Raw genomic sequence first — 19,052 nt, forward strand, 5'->3', positions numbered from 1 at the left:
TAGGTCTTAATATTTTTGTGCTGGATGGTAAAGTGTTTATAGAAGTCACTTTTGTGAGAAGAAATACTCATGCTCAGGGACAAGGCCTTTGAACTCCAGATTTCACCATAGTACAGAAATGGACCCTCTACCTGGTGGGGTGGTATTCATATACAAAGTGATCTTATTGCTGAATGCAGAAATAAAATGGAGTTTGTGGCATATTTGGGGAGGGGGAAGGAAAAATATACTTAGGTCCCAAATTAGGCATGTTATGATATAGATCATTGGGCCTGTATCCCTTTTTTTTTAAATTTATTTCAGCTTTTTAACTATGTTCAGTGATTTAAATAGAATGTTGGCTTCCCTTTCCTCTTTTAGTTTCTTTTTTTTAAAATAAGATAAGTAAAGGGTGCTTGGGTGGCTCAGTCAGTTAAGTGTCCGACATCGGCTCAGGTCATGATCTTGCTGTTTGTGAGTTTGAACCCCGCGTCAGGCTCTGTGCTGACAGCTCAGAGCCTGGAGCCTGCTTCTGATTCTGTGTCTCCCTCTCTCTCTGTCCCTCCCCTGTTTACTTGCTCTCTCTCTCTCAAAAATAAATAAGCATAAAAATATTTAAAATTACAGTAGCTATTACTAGGAAAGAGGTTATGAAGAGGTTATTTACTGTTCATTCATTTTTTCTTTTACTTTTCTGGGATGTAGAATCAAATAAAAATTAGACTAAATCTTGAATCATAATTTTAAAGTTATTTTTTTTACTTATAGAAGTCATCCATAATTGTACCTTTTTGATTCAACTGAGCATTGTACAATTCTGCATAGTACTTATGAGTTTTTGTGTGTGTTTCCTGAATCCAAGTGAAAGAATACTCAAAATTGTTATTCTTGAATTTAATTCTAGCTTTGTTTCTGGTGTTTATTGTTTTTAAAACTTACGAGCTATGCTATTTTTATAATGTAAAGAATTAGCTCTCTTTTTCAAATAAGCTTTTCTAAGACAGTGACTGAGGTTCTATGCATGAAATCCTATTATATTAGAATTTAATTCAACATAGTTGTGAGGAGGAGTGGAAACTGAGCCTACTTTTGTATGTATTTGAAATTTTCCACAATAAAAAGAGAAAGTCTTTCACACTCTTTCACACTCTCTCTTGCTACTCTCTATTTCTCTGCCCTTAGATGGACAGAAACTATTAATCATCTGGTGTCTCCCTCCACTGCCATATTTTATGAACTTGGATAAATTCTGTTTCTTTTCTTTTTAAAAACTTAGTCACAATTCTTAGATTTTTAGATTGCATACATTAGGCTCCCTTATATTATAGACAACTTAGTAATTATTTATTAATGAAATAACTTAAATGAATTTGAATTATGTGCTTTGGAATTAATATTAGTTCAAGGTAGACATGTTGCATTGTTGACTTGGTTTTTTATCTCAGTTCCCAGACCATTATATTTTTGCTGAGTTTTTAAATTCTTTTTAGCATGTCCTGTGTTGAAGTGTTTAAAGAGAATATTTGTCCCACAACGAATACTTGGTTTGTAATTTTTAAAATTTTCGGAGGATTCAGATTTACAAAAAAAAGTTATAAGACCAGTAAAATGAATTCCCATTTTCCCCAAATGTTGACAATCCAATATTTTTGCCTTATCATTCACATTCTCTCTCACTCTGCCCATACATGTATGCACACGTGTGCATACACACACACATACAAACACACACACACACACACACACACCATATTTTTCTTAAATTGTTTCAAAGTAGAGTTAGTAATTCCTTATTCCTACAAATTTCAATATATAACTTCTACAGACAAGGATATTCTCTTACATAACTATAGTACAGTTATCAAAAGAAGAGATTTTAAAACTCACTATTGGTCTTTTTCGTAGAGTTGTCTGTAATGACTTCTCTACTTGTGGCAGAGCCATTAGTGTAGCACACATTATTACCCTGCCCATTATTTTCCGCTCTCCCCACCTGCTGTTCTTTTTTTCCCCACCCCTCCTGCTATTTTCTCTGGCTTCCTATTAACACAGATCACAGTGACCTATAAACACTTTGATAATAGTATTAATAACTTATAGTTGGCTCTTCTTATGAGACTTAATACCCTAAGCCACTTTCTTTTTTTTTTTTTTTTAATGTTTATTTATTTATTTTTGAGAGAGATATTGAGATTGAGAAGTGGGACCTAAACTCACGAACTGTGAGATCATGACGTAAGCTGAAAGCAAGAGTTGGATGCTTAACTGACTTGAGCCACCCAGACACCCCCTCTAATCCGTTTTCTGAAGGGTTTGTTGATTATATCCAGAAATTGCTATAGTGTAATTTCCTTATAATTTTTATTCTAAGTCACCCCAACATTTGTTCATAGAATTTTTAGAATACAATTTATGGTTTTATTACCTTAAAATTTGGCATTTTCACTGAAATACATGTATTTTGCCTTACCAAAAGTAATATTTGTTTTATGAGAAAAAAAATTCCCTTAATTTCCATTTTTTATATATGCTGAGATTTGAACCAAATCCCATACATCTCATATCATTAGATTTCATCCCATTAGATTTTAAAAGCTATATTTATTTCATTTTTATTAACATTTTTTTACTATGACCAAGTCTCGTGACTGTAGTTAGCTAATTTGCATTATTTCCACTAAATTTTGTTACATTTACTGAGAATTTTGCTTGCTATATTAAGGTTACCAGAGTGATGAGCAAATGGGGTTTTCATTTTCCAGGTCTCTTTTCATTCTAGAAATTCTCATTTACTCTAACTTTGCTTCTATGAAATGCCTCTGGTAGCATTTTAAAAATAAAACTAATAAGAAGTATTTGACATAGAATATGTAGAAATAAAGCACAGAGCTGACTCATTTATAGACATGTAAGTTTTGTGATTACTTCCAGTATACCTGATAATATATCTAATAAAATCATGTACTTACCTAGGCTACATCAACCTTTATTTACTCCATGTCCTAGATATTTGGCAAAAAGTCAAAATAAGCACAAAAAGTTGTATTTCTAGCACAGAGATTTTTTAAGGATTGCCTAGAATCCTATACTAGAATATTCAAATTGAGATAGAAGCCTCAGTTCAAACCTTGAGGGGATAAAACGTGTGCTTACCATATTTCACATCTGCCCTCTTATTTTTGGAAATATATATCCCTGGAAGCCTGTGCAATGTCAGGGACCATCTGTCTTACTTCAAGACATACACAAGGCCAGTAGAACTGCAAATGGCAAAAGACAGATGTATTTACACCTTCATGTTCTGTACCTTGAAGCAGCACTTGGAGGAAATAAGGCCCATTTTGGCAACAGCTGTTGCTTAACCTGACTACAATATACATTGATGAAGGCAAAAGAAGTGCTAGAAATCACTTGGCTCAATAATCATTCATTCAAACAGGGTCCATTTTCTTCCAGTATAAGACTGGAGAACTGGAAAAACCTCCATCATGTTTTATGACACATAAATAAGAATAGTTCTCATCTCTTAAAGTGAAACTGGGTACTAAGGAATTGCTCATTTTTTTGAAGTGTTAAGTGTTAATAGTAGGGATTTATTAAGTAGCATTTCATAGATGTTTGGTTGAATTACTGAATCAAGTAAGTGATAATTGTTTGTTTGAATGCTTCCTATGTAAAATTTTACTAAATAGATAATTTTTCATCAGTATGCTTAATTTTATGTGCATTAAATCTAAAGTTATTAACCTATACATATCATTGTCCAGGGACAAATAGAGAGCAGCAAATTTCTTTTTTTTTTTTAATTTTTTTTTTTTAACATTTATTTATTTTTGAGACAGAGAGAGACAGAGCATGAACGGGGGAGGGTCAGAGAGAGAGGGAGACACAGAATCTGAAACAGGCTCCAGGCTCTGAGCAGTCAGCACAGAGCCCGATGCGGGGCTCGAACTCACATACCGCGAGATCGTGACCTGAGCCGAAGTCGGACGTTTAACCGACTGAGCCACCCAGGCGCCCCTAGAGAGCAGCAAATTTCTAAAAGAGATCAGAGTAATTTCATGGGAATAAAAAATACAGATATTGGTAATGAAGTTACTTCCTTACTCTTAACTAACAGTGAAGTAAACATGAGATGATTTGTTGTCTTTCATGTTTCCTTTGTCTTAAGTGGAGAAGCTTCTTGTTCTTTTCCCTTCTCCTGTCTTTATATTTATTCATGTCTTTGTGAGCAATTTGAAGTGTGTATTAAGAACCTAAAGCTCGACACTGTAGAAATAGGTTGATGTAGTCAAAGGATATTGACTTAGAATCTGATGCCTTGACTTCTCAGTTGGCTCTGCTACGTATTACCAGTGTGTCCTAGATAAGTTTCTTCATCTGAAGAATATAAGTTTATGTATTTGGATTATCATCTTTTAGCTGTACATTGTGTGAGTTCCTACCAGGACTTTGGTTCCATTCCTTAATTTCTAAGCCTCACTCATTGTCAAGGTATAGGCCAGTAACAAGAGCTTCATTTAGAAAACATAGATGATTGTTCTTATTTAGAAATGGAAATATTTAATAGCATTTATTTGATTATCTCAAATTTGTAGACTAAATCTGCCATAGAGGTTGCTAAGTGGGTAAATGACATTGGCCTACAGTAGGCCTTGCAGAAAGGTCCATTCCTTCCTTGGCTTATCTAAAGTTTGCCTGAGCCCCAAACCTTATATGCTAAGTTCTGAGAATTAAATGGGAAAGATTTGGAGAAAGGCTCACCAGATACTGTAGTAGATGGTAATTCTCCACTTCCCAGCCTTGTCTTATATAGGTGTTAGTTTTTGATAACTAAAGTTATAAATGTTTGGTTCCAAATATAAAATAACAGATAATGTATTTTCATTAGAATGGATATGGATATATCTGCATGTACAATATACTTACCACAGTTTGAGTTTACAATTTTCATGCTCCATCAGTAGAGTATTTAAAATATACCATGGTTTGTTCCATTTTACCATAAATCTGTGGATTTTTTAGTTTTTGAATTAAGTCTACTATTAAAAATCAACAGTGGTAACTTGATACAGAAATTTGATAGTCTGTGCTATTCCAATCTCTTCTGAAACATCTGGTAGAATTTTAACATTATCTAATGTTTTTCTAATGAAAATCTTGAGTTTGTAATTTAAATTTGCATGTTGAGTATATCTCAGATAGTGAACCTGTCTGTTTCAGCTTCAGTTTGCCCTGTAGATCAAGAATTTGAGAGCCAACAGTGCCATGGGTGTCTTTATTATGGAGTGGTTAAAATTAAATTAATGAAAAGTTATAAGTAACACTGGAAAAATTGACACAAGGACTAATTTTGCTCATATGTATGTGAGAACTGTAAGTCCATTTCTGTAGCTCTTTAACAGAGGATATACAGAATGTAACAGTCATTTAAGTTCCTAGGATATATTGGTAGAGGATACGTCTTTGCAATTTTACACATACCATTTTCTCTACATTTAACATTTATATGGGCTTATTTTTTTTCAGTTTTTTTAAGACATAATTGACATGTATCTCACTATATAAGTTTAAGGTGTGTAGCGTGATAGTTTGATTTACACATATAGTGGAATAATTACCACAATAGGTTCAGCTAACATCCATCTTCTACTGATACAATAAAAAGAAAAGAAAGAAGAAAAGAAAAAAGGAAACACTTTTTCCTTGTGATGAGAATTCTTAGGATTTACTCTCTTAACAGCTTTCTTATATGTCATACCACAGAGTTAGCTATGGCCATCATGTTGTACATCACATCCCTAGTACTGATTTATTTTATAACTGAAACTTTGTACCTTTTGACCACCTTCCTCCAACTCCCCCTTCTCCTACCTTCTGCATCTGCGAACCACAAATCTGATCTCTTTTTCTGAGTTCTTCTTTTAAAGATTTATCTTAAGATAAATAAGATCATACAATATTTGTCTTTCTTTGACGTATTTCACTTAGCATACCTTCAAGGTCTTTCCATGTTGTTTGAAATGGTCAGATTTCTTCATATTTTTATGGCTGTATAATATTCCATTATAATGTATAATATATTAAATAAATATTAAATATAGTTAATATATATGTAATATATAATATAATATATATAATATATACATATACATATACATATACATATACATATACATATACATATACACATCACAACATTTTTATCTATCCATTCATCTATCCATCAATGGACACTCAGGTTGTTTCCATGTCTTGGCTGTTGTAAATAATGCTAGGAACATGGGGATGTAGATATCTTTTTGTGTTTGTATTTTTATTTCCTTTGGTCATATTCCCAGAAATGAAATTGCTGGATCATAGGGTAGTTCTATTTTTAACTTTTTGAGGATTTCACCCCCCCCCCCCACTGTTTTCCATAGTGGCTATACCAATTTATACCAACAATGCACAAGGGTTCCCTTTTCTCCACATCCATGGCAGCATTTCTATCTCTTGTCATGTTTAATTTAAATTTTAATTAGTTAACATACAGGAAATATTGGTTTCAGGAGTAGAATTCAGTGATTCATCACTTACATGCAACACCCAGTACTCATCACAGCAAGTGCTCTCCTTAATACCTATCACCCATCCAGCCTATCCTCCACCCACCTCCTTCCATCAACCCTCAGTTTGTTCTCTATTGTTTTTACTTAATTTAAAAAAATTTTTAATGTTTATTTTTGAGAGAGAGACAGAGAGTGAGTGAGGGAGGGGGAGAGAGAAAGGGAGACACAGAATCCGAAGTAGGCTCCAGGCTCTGAGCTGTCATCACAGAGCCCAGTGCGGGGCTTGAACTCATGGAACTGTGAGATCATGACCTGAGCTGAAGTTGGGTGCTTAACTGACTGAGCCACCTAGGCGCCCCTCAAAATTTTTTTTAATGTTTGTTTGTTTGTTTATTTATTTATTTATTTTTAACCTTTATTTATTTTTGAGACCGAGAGAGACAGAGCATGAACGGGGGAGGGTCAGAGAGAGACACACACAGAATCTGAAATAGGCTCCAGGCTCTGAGCTGTCAGCACAGAGCCTGACATGGGGCTCGAACTCACGGACTGCGAGATCACGACCTGAGCCGAAGTTGGACACTTAACCAACTGAGCCACCCAGGCGCCCCAATGTTTATTTATTTTTGAGAGAGAGAGAGAGAGGCAGAGACAGAGGGTGAGTGGGGGAGGGGCAGAGAGAGCCAGAGGCACAGAATCCTAGCTGTCAGCACAGAGCCTGTTGTGGGGCTTTAACCCACAAACCGTGAGATCATGACCTGAGCTAAAGTCAGATGCTTAACCAACTGAGCCACCCAGGCACCCGTGTTCTCTATTGTTAAGAGTCTCCTGTGGTTTGTTTCCCTCTCTCCTCCCCACTCTCACTTCCCATATGTTCATCTGTTTGGTTTCTTAAATTCCACATATGAATGAAATCATGTTTTTTGTCTTTCTCTGACTTATTTCGCTTAGCATAATACATTCTAGTTCCATCCACATCATTGCAAATGGCAAGATTTCATTCTTTTTGATGGCTGAATAATATTCTGTCATATACATACACGTATATATATGTATATATATGTATATATGTGCGTGTGTGTATCTGTGTGTATACAAACACATTTATATGTGTATATATACACCCACATCTTTATCCATTCATCAGTCAATGGAAATTTGGGCTCTCTCTGTAGTTTGGCTGTTTATCTCTTGTCTTTGTGATGGTGGCATGTTAAGGGGTATGAGGTGGCGTCTCATTTTGCTTTTAATTTGCACTTCCCTAATCACTACTGATGTTGGGCACCTTTTCATGAACATGTTGGCTTTTTGTATATCTTATTTGGGAAAATGTTTATTCAAGTCATTTGCCCATCTTTTAATTGGGTTGTTTTTTGCCATTGAATGCAGGTGTTCTTTATATATTTAGGATATTAAGCCCTTATTAGATAGATGGTTTGAAAATATTTTTCCCATTCTGTATTCTGTAGGTTGTCTTTTCACTTTGTTCGTGGTTTGTTTTGACGTGCAGAAGCTTTTTAATTTATTTTTAATTTTGTTGCTTGTGCTTTAAGTGTCATCTTTTAAAAATTACTACTAAGATCCATGTCAAGGAGATTTTGTTTCTGTATTTTCTTCTAGGAGTTTCATGATTTCAGGTCTTACATTTAAATCTTTGATCCATTTTGAGTTAATTTTTGTGACTGGTATAGGATTTGGGTCCAGTTTCATTCTTTACATGTGAATATCCAATTATCCCAGTACCATTTATTGAAGAGACTGCATTTTTTCTATTGAGCATTCTTGGTCCCCTTGTCAAATATTAGTGGACCATGTATGTTTGCGATTCTTTTCCATTGGTCCTTTTGTTTTTATGCCAATACCATACTGTTTTGATGACTATAGCTTTATAGTATAACTTGATGTCAGGAAGTGTGATGCCTCCTGCTTTTGTTCTCCTTTTTTAGGATTTTTTTTGGCTATTTGGGGTCTTTTGTGGTTCCACATAAATTTTAGGGAAGTTTTTTTCTATTTCTATAAAAAATGCCATTGGAACCTTGATAGGGATTGCATTGAATTTGTAGATGGCTTTTGGTAGTATTGACATTTTAACATTAATTCTCACAGTACATGACCACAGGATACCTTTTCATTTATTTGTGTCTTTTTTGATTTCATTCATCAATGTCTCATAGTTTTCAGAGTAGAGATCTTTCATCTTCTTAGTTATATTTATTCCTAAGTGTTTTATTGTTTTTGGTGCTATTGTAAATGGGATTGAATCCCTTGTTTGTTTTTCAGAAAATTTTTTATTAGTGTATAGAGACATTACTGATTTTTATATGTTAATTTTGTATCTATATAGATCTAACAGTTCTTTGGTTAAGTCTTTAGGGTTTTCTATAAATAAAATTATGTCATCTGCAAATAGAGACAGTTTTCTTTCTTTCTTTTTTTTTTTTTTTTTTCGATTCTGCTTTCTTGCCTGATTGCTTTAGCTAGGACTTCCTGTACTATATTGAAAAAGAGTGGTGAGAGTGGGTGCCATTGTCTTGTTCCTGATCTTAGAGGAAAAGCTTTCCATTTTTCATCATTGGGTATGATGTTAGCTGTGCTTGTTTTATATGGCCTTTATGTTGAGATATATTCCTTCTGTGCCTGATTTGTTAAGAGTTTTTATTATGGATGCGTTTTAAATTTTGTCAAATGCTTTTTCTGTGTCTGCTAGATGATCATATGATTTTTTTTCATTCTACTAATGTGATGTATCACGTTGATTGGTTTGTGTTATGTTGAACCATCCTTGCCATCCCCAGAATGAATTTCACTTGATCATGGTGAATGATCCTTTTAGTGTGCTGCTGAATTTGGTTTGCTGATGTTTTATTGAGAATTTTTCCATTTATATTCATTTTGAATATTGGCCTATAGTTTTTTTTTTTGTTGTTTTTTGTTTTTTTTCCTAGTGGTGTCTTTTTCTGGTTTTGGTATCAGGATTATGCTAGCTTTGCAAAATGAGTTTGGGAGTGTTCCATCCACTTTGATTTTTTGGAAGAGTTTAAGAGTTGGTGTTTTTTCCTGCTTTCTCCTCTAGGGTTTTGATGGTTTCCTGTCTCACATTCAGGTCCTTTATCCATTTTGAGTTTATTTTTGTGAATGGTGTAAGAAAGTGATCTAGTTTCATTCTTCTACAAGTTGCTGTCCAGTTCTCCCAGCACCATTTGTTAAAGAGACTGTCTTTTTTCCATTGGATATTCTTTCCTGCTTTGTCAAAGATTAGTTGGCCATACTTTGGTGGGTCTAATTCTGGAGTTTCTATTCTATTCCATTGGTCTATGTGTCTGTTTTTTGCCAATACCATGCTGTCTTGGTGATTACAGCTTTGTAGTAGAGGCTAAAGTCTGGGATTGTGATGCCTCCCGCTTTGGTCTTCTTCTTCAAAATTACTTTGGCTATTCGGGGTCTTTTGTGGTTCCATACAAATTTTAGGATTGCTTGTTCTAGCTTTGAGAAGAATGCTGGTGCAATTTTGATTGGGATCGCATCGAATGTGTAGATAGCTTTGGGTAGTATTGACATTTTAACAATATTCTTCCAATCCATGAGCACGGCATGTTTTTCCATTTCTTTATATCTTCTTCAATTTCCTTCATAAGCTTTCTATAGTTTTCAGCATACAGATCTTTTACATCTTTGGTTAGGTTTATTCCTAGGTATTTTATGCTTCTTGGTGCAATTGTGAATGGCATCAGTTTCTTTATGTGTCTTTCTGTTGCTTCATTGTAAGTGTATAAGAATGCAACTGATTTCTGTACATTGATTTTGTATCCTGAGACTTTGCTGAATTCATGTATCAGTTCTAGCAGACTTTTGGTGGGGTCTATCGGGTTTTTCATGTATAATATCACGTCATCTGCAAAAAGTGAAAGCATGACTTCATCTTTGCCAATTTGGATGCCTTCGATTTCCTTTTGTTGTCTGATTGCTGATGTTAGAACTTCCACACAATGGAATACTACGTGGCAATGAGAAAGAATGAAATATGGCCTTTTGTAACAATGTGGATGGAACTGGAGAGTGTTATGGTAAGTGAAATAAGTCATACAGAGAAAGACAGATACCATATGTTTTCACTCTTATGTGGATCCTGAGAAACTTAACAGAAGACCATGGGGGAGGGGAAGGAAAAAAAAAAGTTAGAGAGGGAGGGAGCCAAAACTTAAGAGACTCTTAAAAAATGAGAACAAACTGAAGGTTGATGGGGGGTGGGAGGGAGGGGAGAGTAGGTGATGGGTATTGAGGAGGGCACCTGTTGGGATGAGCACTGGGTGTTGTATGGAAACCAATTTGACAATAAATTTCATATTTAAAAAAAAGAGTTGGTGTTAATTCTTTAAAAGTTTTGGTAAAATTTACCAGTGAAGCCATCTAGTCCTATGCTTTTCTTTATTAGGAGATTGTTGATTACTGATTCAATATCCTTACTAATAATTGTTCTGTTTAGATTTTCTATTTCTTATTTAGTCTTGGTAAGTTGTATATTTCTAAGGTTTTTTTCCTTTTCTTTTAGATTGTCCAGTTTGTTGGCATATAGTTGTCCATAATATGGGCTCATTCTGATGTCTGTTATACAATAGTGTCTGAATTTTCATAAGACTTGAGCAATTGAGAAATAGGACTTTCAGAGTATATTTATAGAATTTTTCTCTTAGACTCCAGTTAATTCTTTAAAGATGATTGAACCATTTACACCTTTCAGCGCTAAAGTTGGGTTATGGAACACTTCAGCGCATTCAAAATAAAATCTAGTTTTACTTTTTCCTTGCATTTAAAAAAATCTTGGTGTGCCTGGGTGGCTCAGTTGGTTAAATATCTGACTTCGGCTCAGGTCATAATCTCATGGCTGGTGGGTTTGAGCCCCGTGTCAGGCTCTGTGCTAACAGCTCAGAGCCTGGAGCTTGCTTTGGATTCTGTGTGTCTCCCTCTGTCTCTACCCCTTTCCTACTCACACACTGTCTCTGTCATTCTCTTAAAATAAATTAACATAAAAAAAACCTTCATGTTTGCCTTGCTTTCAGCTAGTAACACCAAAGCTTTTGTTTTATTATGTGACATTCAGCCAAATGAATCAGTGTTTAAAAACTTATATAGCATTTATTACGATATAAAACACAATTCCTTCCTGGTTTCTGAGAATCTCTGGAAGAAACCTGTTGAGAACCAATGGTCAAGTCCCTTCACGTTGCACTATAAATAAGTATATAAAAAATATTTCTGGATTTTTCATCTCTTGGCCAATCCTGATGTTTTTGAATCAGAATTCAGCTTAAAAAGGACATAACTGCGACAAAGTGAATAGATTTTGTATGGCAGGATTGTTAAACCTGTTGAAACTTAATAGTGTTGAGAAAACACAGAAGTTCTTAATATCTGAACATCATAATTTGAGTTGCATATGTTAATATAAACCATTTTATTCAACATACACTCCCACTCACATACTCTCTTCTTCCTCCTAACTATCCTCATATAAAACTACAAATGTGGGGTTTTGAAAGGGGAGGGGAAGTCATAGGCAAAGACAGCTGGATCATGGACTTGTCCTTTGTGACTTTATATTTTCATTCTTTTGCTACTGAGGAAAGATGAAGCAGGCACATTTCAAAAGAACAGCTGACACTACCCATACAAAGTCAGTAATTACGTCAGTCACTCTAATTCTTTGGAGTTTGTGGCTCTTCTTTTACATGTATGTGGCAGAGGTCCAGTTTGTAGGAGTGGGTAAGAAGTGGGTAAGTGTAGATGGGGAACATGCCAAGTGTATATGAGAGCGGGTCCTCATTCAGTTTCTCTAGCCCTCTGTTTTCTCCTCGAGCTGTGTTAGCCAATGGATCCTTATTTGGTTGAAGGAGGGTTGCTTTTAACTCACACAATTGGGTTATGTTTTGAACAGTGAGAACCGTATTGTCTTTAAATTTGACATTGCTGCTGCTTTGTACCGGCCTGTTTACTACAGTGTCTGGAGAGTTAACAGTCATTTTAGGATTGTGGGGAAGGAAATGGTTGTTGAAATCTTTTAATAACATACACTGCTATTGCCTAGAAAGGAAAATTTAGGAGATTTTTTTTAAGCTTGTGTTTAATTTGTTTGGCAAATTCATGTTTCCTTTTTATATATATGGAAACTTTAACCTAGGAAAGGGTATTTGCTGGCTCTACAGGTGGGGAGCATCAACTGGTCTTTTGAAGTGTAGAAACTTTAAAGTTTTGTTTCAATTTGTTGGGTTGTCTTTTGGTATCAGTAGAGAAGCCTTTTAAGTCATGAAGGAGTAGGATGAAACTTTCAAATGTTTTACAGTGACTTAGCTGTAGTCTGATATTTAGAATAAGATGGGACACTGTCCAGTGTTGATATAATATATACACTGAAGAGCGACTCATGTCTAGCTGTTCCCAATGGTCAGCGCATGTGTCAGAATCATTTGAACTGTTTGTTATTTCACGTGCCTCGCCTAATGAAACTCAAAGGAAGTTGGGTACTGTATGCTAACAATAACCTTTTCATTTTGGAAGTATTTGTGGGCATATAGAAACATATCGAAGCTTCCATTTTCTGATAATTTCTGCAGGGCGTTATTGTGTTACTGAGATTGGAGTCTTCAAGTGGTCTGAGTTATTTAAATGGGTATTTGGTTTGTCGGAGTGCAGGGTGAGCTCCAGTAACATTTTGTTTCTGATACAATTTGTGAATCATGCAATCAGATAAGGGGATTGTGACTATTTTTCATTAATGATATAGAATAAAATAAAATGTCACTTTGCTACTACTGGTTCTGCAAACAAGCAGCTTTGGTATGACCTGGGAGCTTGTTAGAAATATAGAATCTAGGGCCCCACCCAGACCTACCCTGTCAGAATGTGCATTAATCTTCCTTGTAACTAAATCCCAACATTAATGTTTATAAAACATTGAAATATAAAGTAGTAAATTTGATTACAGACAAAAAATACATTCATTCAATTATTGTTTCAATTTATGTGTATTCATGTACACATCAGCCTGCACCTTAAAATGTATTTTATGGGTCTCAGTTAAAAAAGTTTGAAAATCCAACGTTTTAATGTGGATAATGACATCATATCTTTTGGTTGTGTCTTACTAACTATGAGAGAGATTTACTTTGCATTGACACCATTTCTAAAGTTTCTTTTCTTTCTCTTTGATATCTCAGTTCTTCCAACTCACTTTTCTCTGATTAGTATCTCTAATCAGAGATACTTACCTTTCTGTTCTCCTCTTTGTTTCTTCTGTGCATCAGTCCTGAGAATTGTACTCAGTGTTGTGAAAACATTTTACCCAAGTTTCTTTTTGTGAAACTCAATTCACAGGCAGATTAATGCTAATCATTTGGCAGAAATTTTTATTTTTATAATGTTCTTAACACCAAAGTTGAAGAAGAATATCCAGGTTTTGCCAGTGTGCTTTCTTTCTCAATTTATGTCTTACTTCCAAATGTCAGATACTACAGCAACATTTTTTTTTGGATATAGTTAAATCAGCCAATCTTCTTTGTATGCAAATATGTGTAGCATGTCTGAAATGCCTGTGAACAGAATATTAATGAGTATGTGTAACAATGAAATTGGACTTTGTATCCCCAGTTGTATTTAAAATAAACAATTGTGGCTTTACAGTATTCAAACCTAACCCAATGCAGGCTGGGTAGAAGAAGCCAATCTCTATCACTATTAAGAGAAATGCTAATTTCTGGGAATGTGACCCTACATGGAAATAAATCATACTACTTATATTTAGTGTTTGTTCCTTTGGCCAGCAATGCACAGTTCAATTTACTTTAAATAAGTAGCCTAGAAAATACATACTTTCTGTGGCTCTGAGAATGCAATCAGTGAAGAGCAAATAATGCTTATCAATTTTTTATTGAGTTCTCTTTAGCTGATTTTAAACATTTTGTGTCATACAACCACACATCTGTTGCTCCTGATTCCACTCTTCTCTCTATCTGATTATTCCACTTAACTTGTACTTTGTTTTAAGGGCCTCAGAAGTGAAATTTATTTTATTTTACCTTAGGAACCCTACAGGGGTACTCCAGAAAAGGGGGAGAAATAGACCATTTTGAAATCGCTAATCCTATGAAAATTAAGGGACTTGTTATTTCACGTCATTCTGTTTATTGGTTATATCAGACTCATTAGTATCTACAGCAGAATTGCAAATGATTACTAATTTTTTCAGTTATTTTATCCATACTCGATAACAGTATGATATACATGTATTTGTTAATGTGAAATGAGTTTTCCTCTAATTTTTTGTGCGTTTTCCCCCCTTTTCCATGAAGGCCTTATCTGTTTGGAGCGGGGTGTTTTTCCATAAAAGCTCCATGGTGAGTCCCAGTTCAGTCCCGCATGCCTAATTCATTTGCTGTACTCTCAAAAAGTAACTCTGTTTCGTACTTTTGTCTTCAGTTGCATGGCCTGATCACAGATAGATGCACATTACTGGACAATTTATCGATGGGACATGAATGTTGATATTTAAGCTTTAAAAGAGCAGGTTTTTTATTTTTTTGTTTTTTTTGGTTTCACTTAATTTCTTGAAGAGTCAAATAAAACAATCACAGACTAATATTTAAAAATAAGAAATTAGGATTTTCTCATAATGCTAGTGTATGTTATAAGACAAGGCTAACAAGAGAGTTTAAAGCTTTGAGTAGTATAGTGATAAAAGCGCCTTATGTATCGTGCTGAACATTTGAAGATAGGATTTATTTTGAAATATAAAGATATTTAAGGTATACTAGAAATAGCCTATAAATTTTTACTGCATTTTATTTGGTACCAAAGGAATAGGGTCAGTTCTGTTTTGAAGAGTTTAAGTATTTAAGGGCCTACATGATGAAGAAATTTGTGATTCACATAAAAACCCCTAAATAATTTATTATTTTGAGTTATTAGCACCTACTCACTATAACTTATTTATTTACTAAATTCGCATATAATAATGCCTAAAATATAACTTTGTCAGTCTTAGACACGAGAGTCATAGAAAAGAAACAGAGCATATGTAATACTTTCATGTAAAGATGTGAAGTAGAATGAATTTAGAGCCTGGTATATTTAATATTCTGGTTAAAAGTTAGGCCTCCAGAATCAGACTGTCCAGGTCCTAAACCCCAGTTCACACACTTACTACCTATATGATCGTGCGTAATTTTCTAAAACCTTCCTGTTTCTCAGTTTCTTTATCTTTTAAGTGGCACATAGTAAGAGATCAGTAAATGTTAGCTGCTTCTACTACTATGTTGTTAAAGGGAAAAATACCATTTTTGAAAAGAAGCTTCTTTGAATTAGATCATACTTTTTTTTTTTTTTTTTTTTTTTTTTGCTTTTAAGAGTTAAGTGAGCCAGAAGGACTGGGGCAATATAAGGTATATCAGTTTTATAAATGTAGTCATAATACTTGAGAGAGTTTTGCACGTGTGTGTGTAGTTCTTATAACTGTTCCTGGGAATTGTTCATACTGTCCCATTATCCTAGGGAAAAGCCTGCCAATGATTTTTCTCCTGAATAAAAAGAAACTGCCGTAGTTCTTTCAGGTACACTCTAATGTAATGCAAACTAATTTCAGTGTTCATTTGCCACAGGAACATCTGAAAATTTTATTATCATATTAGAACAGGGTGACAAATCATAAAGACTTCCTCCTTGAAATGCAGCATCAAAATTAGGACACAGATTGTGAAACTATTTTAAAGAAATTCAGGGTATAAGTGCATAAAAATTCCCTGCAAGTCCATCTTCATTCTTTTTGTTAACCAGATTTCATCCCCAAACAAATAAGATACATGGATCTTACTTAGGAGCTTATAGTGAGCAGTTTTTAAATGCTAGATTCAACATATGACATATTTCCTTTGTAGACTAAACTTAGAATTAGATTCCATCTTAGGATAAATTTCTCATTCTAAGTACAAAGAAAAGAGTTTTAGTATGTTAATAAAGATTGAAGTTTTAGCATGGAAGTAAATAAAGATGGAGTAACAAATGTTGTATGTTAAATAAGAAAACTCCATTCCTTCACTGGCTTATATGCTCCTCAAATTTAAGCAAAAGCACTTGTCAACCAGAAATGATTTGAGGTTGAAAGAAGATTAAAAGAGCCAGATTAAAGAAAGGGATATATGAAATATAGTAGACTTTTAAATCATTGCCTGTCTTTTAGAAGACTGCTTTGTGGTTTGTTTGATGCCATCGTTAGCTCACAAGAAACTCGTTTTTAGTCACTTATACTGGCCTAAAAGATCCTCCTTTAAAATACGTTCCTTCACTAGTGGTGCATGTTTTTCCCATTAAGATCTTAATGAAACCTCAAATTAAGGCAGCAAAATGAATATAAATTTGACAACTTCTAGCTTGTTTATAAGAGCTTCTTTGTTTTAACAGTTTTTGCTGTTTTTCCATGCTATTTAGCATTCAACCGGAGGATGTTTTTATTTACAGTTCCGAAATAAAACGTTATGCCAAACAAATATTTTTATAGTACTTCCAGTTGCAGGTTAACATTTGTGTTTTGGAAGAATATGAAATTTTTATAGTTCCTCTTAAAATGTAATGAACACTTCATACAATTTTTTTATTACTTTCAAGTTGCAACCTTTGTGTTTAGCTAAGATTTTGCTTTTGATAGATCACAGTTTCTGCTAATTCTTCATTCTTTGATAAACTGGTTTGTTTTTATTCATGCAGTTGCAGTGAGTCAGTTTAAAATAATGTCTTTCCTTTTGATAACAAAATAAACTTGTTGGAAAGTTATATAGGCCGTCTTCGACATTTTAGCCATCTTCTACACTCTGGGGATTGTACATCCTCCAGGATATATGAGTTTGAATGACTGTATAAAATATTAGAAAAGAATCACACATATAATACTTCTTTAATATAGAAATTTTAAGAGAAATAGTCATTGTGAATTGTTAAAAATGGATTTTGCTTTCAGTATTACAAATAAGTAACAAGTATTTATTGAGCTTCTAATGTACGTGTAGTATTATGTTTAAACTGCTGGTATTTTTGAATTGCTTATCACAAGAAAAAATATATACATAGTAGTGTGGACAAAAGTAGCCCATTTGGATATATCCCATACTCATAACCTGTATTTGTATTATATAAGGTTAAGTTAAAGAAGAATTAAAACTTACATATCAAACTATATTTAAATTTTAATTAGTGCTGCCTGAGAATATTCAATTTATATATAAATACTTTATTTAAACTAATCTTGTTCTTTTGAGAATCTTTAAAATATTAGAAATTCGTTTTTGAAAGGAAAGATTTACATGGAGGGGAGAATCTTCTTATTTGTTAAGTTTACATGAATCTGTTAGAGCTTTAAGAATAACTTGTGATAGAATAATTTTAGGTATATTATTAATATCTTTATTTGAAATAAAATACTTTCAGTTTCCCTCTTAGTTCTTCTTTTAGAAAATAAAGTTGAGAGTGAGAGAAAACTTCTAAATTCCTTTTAAAAGTTCAATCACAGCGAAGAATATAAAGAAAGATTTTTCTTCTTATCTACAAAGACACCATACCACTTGTAATTCTTACAGCAATATTGTGTCCAACATTTAAACTGGAATATCGAGTGTACCCTTATGTTCTAGAAAAGGAAAGAAACGGTGCTTCTATCTCAATTTAGCTCTTTCCATGCTTGTGTCCTTCTAACCAAGGCACAGAACGTCATTGCTGCTTTTCATGCCTTCCGCAGATACTCCATTTGTGCCCTGTTCTATGGGACATAGTAGATTTATCCAGATGGACATAATTTTTCTGTAATTTTAAAGCAGATATTATTAGTTTGTTTTTTTTTTTCCTCTTTGCAGTAGGGTGTGGAGAAACAAAAAAGGCAAGAGAAATTCAATATGTTAATCTGATTGGATTATATAATACAGTAAAAGCCAATGGGTAACTTCAGTAGTCTCTATAAGTATTTTGGAAGATGTCATAGTGTTAATGTCCCTAGAACTTCTGATGGCAGTGAAAATGATTCTCACTTAACAGTTAGATGGTTAAGTCTCTCAAAAAGGAGTGACAAAAAGGTAAACTCCAGAGTTTTAAATTTAGTACCTTATTTGTTTTGGTTTTTTGTTTCTTTGTATGTTTATTTTACTTTTTATTATGTTGTTTTCTTGTATAAAATTTAGCAAATATGATATTCTATGATCATTATTGTGCCCGATATGGTGAAAGTTGAATTTACTTCATTTTTCTTTTACATACTGCACACAAATTAAGCCAAATTCTACTTTTAATTTTTGAACATGTTATTTATGATGGGCTCAGGAGAGTAAAGAGCAAGAGTTCTCAGTAGAAAGGAGTCCATCATAAGCTCTATCAGAATGCTTTTTTCTGATTTAAACCATAACCAACACAATTGAATTTCTGGACACCATATACATTGAAATTTTATTTTTTATATCAAGACAATTTAATACGTTGATAAATAAATGAAGGAAG

At 33.9% G+C, this 19,052-nt stretch overlaps 1 protein-coding gene across 12 annotated transcripts in view; it reads left to right on the forward strand.

Annotated features, from left to right (window-relative positions):
- Positions 1 to 19,052, forward strand: part of BCAS3 (BCAS3 microtubule associated cell migration factor) — a 608,014-nt gene that overhangs the window by 283,861 nt on the left and 305,101 nt on the right. The gene's annotated exons all lie outside the window — the stretch shown is intronic.

Source organism: Panthera leo, chromosome E1 (genome assembly GCF_018350215.1).
Source record: "Panthera leo isolate Ple1 chromosome E1, P.leo_Ple1_pat1.1, whole genome shotgun sequence".
NCBI lineage: Eukaryota > Metazoa > Chordata > Mammalia > Carnivora > Felidae > Panthera > Panthera leo.